Consider the following 10,171-nt stretch of genomic DNA (forward strand, 5'->3'; position numbering starts at 1 on the left):
ACTATAAATGTCTATTAGATCCTCAAGCATTTATATGTTGGCTGTTTTAAAATCTTTGACAGATAATTCCAACATCTGATTTGCCTTGGTTTTGACATTGATTGTAATTTCTCATGAAAATAGTGGTTTTTCTGGTTCTTAGCATATCTGGTGACTTCTACTGTGTCTTAGACATTTTGATTATTATCTTAGAAGATTCTAAGTCCTATATAAATCTTCCATTTTAACAGGGAATAGCCCTGTTTAGGTTAAGCATATGAATCTTGTCTACTCTTGTAGTCTTTAATCTTAATGACAGTTTTCTCAGCTCTTACAACGATATTCTGGTCTGGTGGTTCTTCTGGTGCTGTTGGGCTCCCACTCAATCTCTGCTGGTGCCACCTGTAAGGTAAAGGTCACTTCCCTGAGGCACCTGTACTCACTGAGTGACCATCTAGGTGGGGGCAGAAACTGCAGGTGTGGAGGCCATAGAGACACAGGACTTCATGCTACTGGCCTTTTGGAGGGTAGGACAGTACATTCGTGCCTTGGCTGTGGAGTGGAAATTGAAATGGAATGGAATTGCCTCCTGCCATTGTGGCCAAAAAAATCGAAATGACCACTCATAGGATATTGGTGGAAAAAACTATTGAACATCTGCACAGAGCAATGTTAAGTAGTTAGCAAAAAAAAAAATTAAATAAAAAATATCTCTATGAGGACATATAGAGTAATTTCCCAGGGAAAAAAACTAAGTGAAAAAAATCAGGAAAGCAAAGAATAAACATAATATTCTACATTTTGTAGAAGAAGTATGGGATAAATAAGAGATAGATACAATAATATGGAGATAGATAAATAGATAGACAGATAAATATAGATGTAATATAGATATATTCATTTAAAAAAAACACAGAGAAAGGATAAACCAGAAACTACTTAATTGGTTACCCATGATGTGTGAGCAAAAATGGGTTGGGAAGGGGTAGGGAAAGAAATAAAAATTTACGTATATATTTTCTCACAGTTTTGATATTTAAAATGTTAATAATCTATGTTAAAAATAAAATTAAATGAAGACAGGTTAAAAACAAAAAACTGAATCCTAACATATACAAATTAACCTAATAGCATATCAAAGCGATAACACATACTCAGGCTTCACACATACATATATTGCCTTTGATTACACCGCTAGAAGTTTACACCAATAGAAGCAGGTTAATTACAATTTTTATATTATCTTTATTCAATTTTACATCAGAGATTATAACTAAAGTGCAAGAATCCTAATTTTGTGCCTGTAGTCTGTGATGTAGTAAACCACCTCATGTCCTGGAAGATTATAAATGATGTCCTTAAGTAATTTTTCGGTTACTTCTGTTTCAGTGTCAGCACACATTTAGATCACTATGTCATCCCTTTACACAAAGCATCAAGTTTATTTTCTCAGGTAAATTTGAAGACATTTCAACAGATTAAATGATAGAAGACACGTTGGATTTAACAAAGAAAATGTGGGTGAAAATATTTATTACATGTTTACTGATAGTTAACTAAGAAAAAATATTGTCAAATAAACTTTCAGTGGATTTCACTTCCAAGTTATATTAAATTTTTGCATAAATTAGAAGTGGTTAACAGTTGATTGCCAAACTTTCTTGGTGCTGTGTCTTTACCCAAGATAAATAGCATGGACATCAAGTTCCATTTTAAGAATTGTGGAACGGTGGCCAAGATGGCAGAGTAGAGGACCCTGAGCTCACCTCCTCCCAAAGGCACACCAAAATTGCAACTATTTACAGAATAATTATTGATGAGAAAGACCAGAAGACTAGCAGAAAAAATCTCCTACAACTAAAGATTACAGAAGGAACCACAATAAGACAGGTAGGAGAGGCAGAGGTAAGGTACACTTAAGACTCATACCCCGGGGGCGGGGGTGTGTCTGGGCAAGATGGCGGAAAAGTAAGACGCGGAGATCACCTTCCTTCCCACAGATACAGTAGAAATACATATACACGTGGAACTGCTCCTACAGAACACCCACTGAACGCTGGCAGAAGACGTCAGACCTCCCAAAAGGCAAGAAACTCCCCCCGTACTTGGGTAGGGCAAAAGAAAAAAAGAAACAACAGAGACAAAAGAATAGGGACGGGACCTGCACCAGTGGGAGGGAGCTGTGAAGGAGGAAAGGTTTCCACGCACTAGGAAGCCCCTTCGCGGGCGGAGACTGCGGGTGGGGGAGGGGGGAAGCTTCGGAGCCATGGAGGAGAGCGCAGCCACAAGGGTGCAGAGGGCAAAGCGGAGAGATTCCCGCACAGAGGATCGGCGCCGAGCAGCGCTCACCAGCCCGAGGGGCTTGTCTGCTCACCCGCGGGGCGGGCGGGGCTGGGAGCTGAGGCTCGGGCTTCGGTTGGATCGCAGGGAGAGGACTGGGGTTGGCTGCGTGAACACAGCCTGAAGGGGTTGGCGCACCACAGCTAGCCGGGAGGGAGACCGGGAAAAAGTCTGCAGCTGCCGAAGAGGCAAGAGACTTTTTCTTGCCCCTTTGTTTCGCGGCGCGCAAGGAGAGGGGATTCAGAGCACCGCCTAAACGAACGCCAGAGACGGGCGCGAGCCGTTGTTATCAGCGCGGACCCCAGAGACGGGCATGAGACGCTAAGGCTGCTGCTGCCGCCACCAAGAAGCCTGTGTGCGAGCACAGGTCACTCTCCACACCGCCCCTCCCGGGAGCCTGTGCAGCCCGCCACTGCCAGGGTCCCGTGATCCAGGGAAAACTTACCCGGGAGAATGCACGGCGGCGCCTCAGGCTGGTGCAACGTCACGCCGGCCTCGGCCGCCGCAGGCTCGCCCCGCCTCCTCCGTACCCCTCCCTCCCCTCGGCCTGAGTGAGCCAGAGCTCCCGAAGCAGCTGCTCTTTTAACCACGTCCTGTCTGGGCGGGGAACAGACGCCCTCAGGTGACCTACACGCAGAGGCGGGGCCAAATCCAAAGCTGAACCCCGGGAGCTGTACGAACAAAGAAGAGAAAGGGAAATCTCTCCCAGCAGCCTCAGAAGCAGCGGATTAAAGCTCCACAAACAACTTGATGTGCCTGCATCTGTTAAATACCTGAATAGACAACGAATCATCCCAAATTCAGGAGGTGGACTTTGGGAGCAGGATATATTAATTTTTCCCCTTTTCCTTTTTTTGTGAGTGTATATGTGTATGCTTCTGGGTGAGATTTTGTCTGTATAGCTTTGCTTTCACCATTAGTCCCAGGGTTAGGTCCGTCCGTTTTTTTTTGTTTTTTTTTTTACTTAAAAAATTTGTTTTCCAATAAATGTTTTCTTAATAATTTTTTCCTCATTTTCTATTTTTAAAAATTAAAAAAAAATTTTAATAAGTTTTTTCATATTTTTTATTTTAAAAAATTAAAAATTTTTTTCTTAATAAATATTTTCTTAATAATTTTTTTCTTATTTTTATTATAAAAATTAATAAATCTATTTTTAAAAATTAAAAAAAATTTTCTTAATAAATTTATTCTTAATAATTTTTTTTCATATTTTTTATTATAATAGCTTTATTTTATTTTATTTTATCCTCTTTCTTTCTTTCTTTCTATTTTTTCTTCCTTTTATTCTGAGCCGTGTGGATGAAAGGCTCTTGGTGCTCCAGCCAGGCATCAGAGCTGTGCCTCTGAGGTGGGAGAGCCAACTTCAGGACACTGGTCCACAAGAGACCTCCCAGCTCCACGTAATACCAAACGGCGTAAATCTCTCAGAGATCTCCATGTCAACATCAAGACCCAGCTTCACTCAACGACCAGCAAGCTACAGTGCTGGACACCCTATGCCAAACAACTAGCAAGACAGGAACACAGCCCCATCCATTAGCAGAGAGGCTGCCTAAAATCATAATAAGGCCACAGACACCCCAAAACACACCACCAGACGTGGACGTGCCCACCAGAAAGACAAGATCCAACCTCATCCACCAGAACACAGGCACTAGTCCCCTCCACCAGGAAGCCTACACAACCCACTGAACCAACCTTAGCCACTGGGGACAGATACCAAAAACAACGGGAACTACGAACCTGCAGCCTGTGAAAAGGAGACCCCAAACACAGTAAGATAGGCAGAATGAGAAGACAAAAAAACACACAGCAGGTGAAGGAGCAGGGTCAAATACACCAGACCTAACAAATGAAGAGGAAATAGGCAGTCTACCTGAAAAAGAATTCAGAATAATGATAGTAAAGATGATCCAAAATCTTGGAAATAGAATAGACAAAATGCAAGAAACATTTAACAAGGATGTAGAAGAACTAAAGAGGAACCAAGCAATGATGAAAAACACAATAAATGAAATTAAAAATACTCTAGATGGGATCAATAGCAGAATAACTGAGGCAGAAGAACGGATAAGTGACCTGGAAGATAAAATAGTGGAAATAACTACTGCAGAGCAGAATAAAGAAAAAAGAATGAAAAGAATTGAGGACAGTCTCAGAGACCTCTGGGACAACATTAAATACACCAACATTCGAATTATAGGGGTCACAGAAGAAGAAGAGAAACAGAAAGGGACTGAGAAAATATTTGAAGACATTATAGTTGAAAACTTCCCTAATATGGGAAAGGAAATAGTTAATCAAGTCCTGAAAGCACAGAGAGGCCCATACAGGATAAATCCAAGGAGAAACACGCCAAGACACATATTAATCAAACTATCAAAAATTAAATATAAAGAAAACATATTAAAAGCAGCAAGGGAAAAACAACACATAACACACAAGGGAATCCCCATAAGGTTAACAGCTGATCTTTCAGCAGAAACTCTGCAAGCCAGAAGGGAGTGGCAGGACATATTTAAAGTGATGAAAGGGAAAAACCTACAACCAAGGTTACTCTACCCAGCAAGGATCTCATTCAGATTTGATGGAGAAATTAAAACCTTTACAGACAAGCAAAAGCTGAGAGAGTTCAGCACCACCAAACCAGCTTTACAACAAATGCTAAAGGAAGTTCTCTAGGCAAGAAACACAAGAGAAGGAAAACACCTACAATAACAAACCCAAAACATTTAAGAAAATGGTAATAGGAACATACATATCGATAATTACCTTGAATGTAAATGGATTAAATGCTCCCACCAAAAGACACAGACTGGCTGAATGGATACAAAAACAAGACCCATATATATGCTGTCTACAAGAGACCCACTTCAGACCTAGAGACACATACAGACTGAAAGTGAGGGGATGGAAAAAGATATTCCATGCAAATGGAAATCAAAAGAAAGTGGGAGTAGCAATTCTCATATCAGACAAAATGGACTTTAAAATAAAGACTATTACAAGAGACAAAGAAGGACACTATATAATGATCAAGGGATCGATCCAAGAGGAAGGTATAACAATTGTAAATATTTATGCACCTAACATAGGAGCACCTCAATACATAAGGCAAATACTAACAGCCATAAAAGGGGAAATAGACAGTAACACAATCATAGTAGGGGACTTCAACACCCCACTTTCACCAATGGACAGATCATCCAAAATGAAAATAAATAAGGAAACACAAGCTTTAAATGATACATTAAACAAGATGGACTTAATTGATATTTATAGGACATTCCACCCAAAAACAACAGAATACACATTTTTCTCAAGTGCTCATGGAACATTCTCCAGGATAGATCATATCTTGGGTCACAAATCAAGCCTTGGTAAATTTAAGAAAATTGAAATCATATCAAGTATCTTTTCCGACCACAACGCTATGAGACTAGATATCAATTACAGGAAAACATCTGTAAAAAATACAAACACATGGAGGCTACACAATACATTACTTAATAACGAAGTGATCACTGAAGAAATCAAAGGGGAAATCATAAAATACCTAGAAACAAATGACAATGGAGACACGATGACCCAAAACCTATGGGATGCAGCAAAAGCAGTTCAAAGAGGGAAGTTTATAGCTATACAAGCCTACCTCAAGAAACAGGAAACATCTCGAATAAACAACCTAACCTTGCACCTAAAGCAATTAGAGAAAGAAGAGCAAAAAAACCCCAAAGCTAGCAGAAGGAAAGAAATCATAAAGATCAGATCAGAAATAAATGAAAAAGAAATGAAGGAAACAATAGCAAAAATCAATGAAACTAAAAGCTGGTTCTTCGAGAAGATAAACAAAATTGATAAACCATTAGCCAGACTCATCAAGAGAAAAAGGGAGAAGACTCAAATCAATAGAATTAGAAATGAAAAAGGAGAAGTAACCACTGACACTGCAGAAATACAAAGGATCATGAGAGATTACTACAAGCAACTCTATGCCAATAAAATGGACAACCTGGAAGAAGTGGACAGATTCTTAGACATGCACAACCTGCCGAGACTGAACCAGGAAGAAATAAAAAATATAAACAGACCAATCACAAGCACTGAAATTGAAACTGTGATTAAAAATCTTCCAACAAACAAAAGCCCAGGACCAGATGGCTTCACAGACGAATTCTATCAAACATTTAGAGAAGAGCTAACACCTATCCTTCTCAAACTCTTCCAAAATATTGCAGTGGGAGGAACACTCCCCAACTCATTCTACGAGGCCACCATCACCCTGATACCAAAACCAGACAAAGATGTCACAAAGAAAGAAAACTACAGGCCAATATCACTGATGAACATAGATGCAAAAATCCTCAACAAAATACTAGCAAACAGAATCCAACAGCACATTAAAAGGATTATACACCATGATCAAGTGGGGTTTATTCCAGGAATGCAAGGATTCTTCAATATATGCAAATCAATCAATGTGATACACCATATTAACAAATTGAAGGAGAAAAACCATATGATCATCTCAATAGATGCAGAAAAAGCTTTCGAGAAAATTCAACACCCATTTATGATAAAAACCCTCCAGAAAGTAGGCATAGAGGGAACTCACCTCAACATAATAAAGGCCATATATGACAAACCCACAGCCAACATCATTCTCAATGGTGAAAAACTGAAACCATTTCCACTAAGATCCGGAACAAGACAAGGTTGCCCACTCTCACCACTATTATTCAACATAGTTTTGGAAGTGTTAGCCACAGCAATCAGAGAAGAAAAAGAAATAAAAGGAATCCAAATCGGAAAAGAAGAAGTAAAGCTGTCACTCTTTGCAGATGACATGATACTATACATAGAGAATCCTAAAGATGCTACCAGAAAACTACTAGAACTAATCAATGAAGTTGGTAAAGTAGCAGGATACAAAATTAATGCACAGAAATCTCTTGCATTCCTATATACTAATGATGAAAAATCTGAAAGTGAAATTAAGAAAACACTCCCGTTTACCATTGCAACAAAAAGAATAAAATATCTAGGAATAAACCTACCTAAGGAGACAAAAGACCTGTATGCAGAAAATTATAGGACACTGATGAAAGAAATTAAAGATGATACAAATAGATGGAGAGATATACCATGTTCTTGGATTGCAAGAATCAACATTGTGAAAATGACTCTACTACCCAAAGCAATCTACAGATTCAATGCAATCCCTATCAAACTACCACTGGCATTTTTCACAGAACTAGAACAAAATATTTCACAATTTGTATGGAAACACAAAAAAACCCGAATAGCCAAAGCAATCTTGAGAACGAAAAATGGAGCTGGAGGAATCAGGCTCCCTGACTTCAGACTATATTACAAAGCTACAGTAATCAAGAGAAAATGGTACTGGCACAAAAACAGAAATATAGATCAATGGAACAGGATAGAAAGCCCAGAGATAAACCCACGCACATATGGTCACCTTGTCTTTGATAAAGGAGGCAGGCATATACAGTGGAGAAAAGACAGCCTCTTCAATAAGTGGTGCTGGGAAAATTGGACAGGAACATGTAAAAGTATGAAATTAGAACACTCCATGACACCATGCACAAAAATAAACTCAAAATGGATTAAAGACCTAAGTGTAAGGCCAGACACTATCAAACTCTTAGAGGAAAACATAGGCAGAACACTCTATGACATAAATCACAGCAAGATCCTTTGTGACCCAGCTCCTAGAGAAATGGAAATAAAAACACACATAAACAAATGGGACCTAATGAAACTTCAAAGCTTTTGCACAGCAAAGGAAACCATAAACAAGACCAAAAGACAGCCCTCAGAATGGGAGAAAATATTTGCAAATGAAGCAACTGACAAAGGATTAATCTCCAAGATTTACAAGCAGCTCATGCAGCTCAATAACAAAAAAACAAACAACCCAATCCAAAAATGGGCAGAAGACCTAAATAGACATTTCTCCAAAGAAGATATACAGATTGCCAACAGACACCTGAAAGAATGCTCAACATCATTAATCATTAGAGAAATGCAAAACAAAACTACAATGAGGTATCATCTCACACTGGTCAGAATGGCCATCATCAAAAAATCTAGAAACAATAAATGCTGGAGAGGGTGTGGAGAAAAGGGAACCCTCTTGCACTGTTGGTGGGAATGTAAATTGATACAGCCACTATGGAGAACAGTATGGACGTTCCTTAAAAAACTAAAAATAGAACTACCATACGACCCAGCAATCCCACTACTGGGCATATACCCTGAGAAAACCATAATCCAAAAAGAGTCATGTACCAAAATGTTCATTGCAGCTCTATTTACAATAGCCAGGACATGGAAGCAACCTAAGTGTCCATCATCGGATGAATGGATAAAGAAGATGTGGCACATATATACAATGGAGTATTATTCAGCCATAAAAAGAAATGAAATGGAGGTATTTGTAATGAGGTGGATGGAGTTAGAGTCTGTCATACAGAGTGAAGTAAGTCAGAAAGAGAAAAACAAATACAGTATGCTAACACATATATATGGAATCTAAGGAGAAAAAAAAAAAAGGTCATGAAGAACCTAGTGGCAAGACGGGAATAAAGACACAGACCTACTAGAGAATGGACTTGAGGATATGGGGAGGGGGAGGGGTGAGATGTGACAGGGTGAGAGAGTGTCATGTACATATATACACTACCAAACGTAAAATAGCTAGTGGGAAGCAGCCGCATAGCACAGGGAGATCAGCTCGGTGCTTTGTGACCACCTAGAGGGGTGGGATAGGGAGGGTGGGAGGGAGGGAGATGCAAGAGGGAAGAGATATGGGGATATATGTGTATGTATAACTGATTCACTTTGTTATAAAGCAGAAACTAACACACCATTGTAAAGCAATTATACTCCAATAAAGATGTTTAAAAAAAGAAAAAAAAAGACTCATACCCCGGGGTGGGAAACCCACAAATGGGAGAATAATTCTAATTGTAGAGGTTCTTCTCAAGAAATAAGGGGTCCAAGCCCCCCTGGGCTCCCCAGCCCAGGGGTTCTCTACCAGGAAGATAAGCCCCAAGAACATTTGGCTTCGAAGGCCAGCGATGCTTACTTTCAGGAGAGTCAGAGGGCTGTGGAAAATAGAGACTCCACTTTTAAAGGGCACTCACAAAATCTCACATGCTCCAGGACCCAGGACATAAGCAGTAATTCAGAAGGAGCCTGGGTCAGACCTATCTGTTGATCCTGAAGAGCCTCCTGGAGAGGGAGGAGGCAACTGGAGCTCACCCTGGAATTGTAGACACTAGCGGCAGCCATTTTTGGTGTCCTACCATGAGGACACTGGTGCTGGCAAGCTCAGGGGAATCTTCCCTCTAGGTTATTAGCATTGGACCTGGCCCCACCCATCAGCCTGTCAAGATGCCTCAGGCCAAACAACTAGCCAGGGAGAGAAACAGCCCCCCACCAGAAGCAGGCTGACTAAAGACCCCTGAGCCCACAGCTGCCCTGGGGTCCAGCCCTATCCTCAGTAATCCTTTATTGCACATCTCAAAGGCAAGAATCTTTACTATCTTTCTCACCATGGCAGGCCAGGGCTTCTGCAGAACCAGGAATAAGGTCATTGCTCAATATCCATCAAATTAGGTCTGAAGGTTGGGAGTGATTTTCTGATAAAGAGTTTTCTAGCAACTCATTGAGACTGGAATAAACACATAAGCACATGCATACAGGGAAGGGCTGGGCCTGCCTGGGTCCATGGCCTGCATGTTCCCAATCATGGCCCATAATTCTGGCCATAGTACTGGGGTTCTGAATGGACCATCTCCTGTGCATCACTCCTGAATCTTCT

Source organism: Balaenoptera acutorostrata, chromosome 14 (genome assembly GCF_949987535.1).
Source record: "Balaenoptera acutorostrata chromosome 14, mBalAcu1.1, whole genome shotgun sequence".
Taxonomy (NCBI): domain Eukaryota; kingdom Metazoa; phylum Chordata; class Mammalia; order Artiodactyla; family Balaenopteridae; genus Balaenoptera; species Balaenoptera acutorostrata.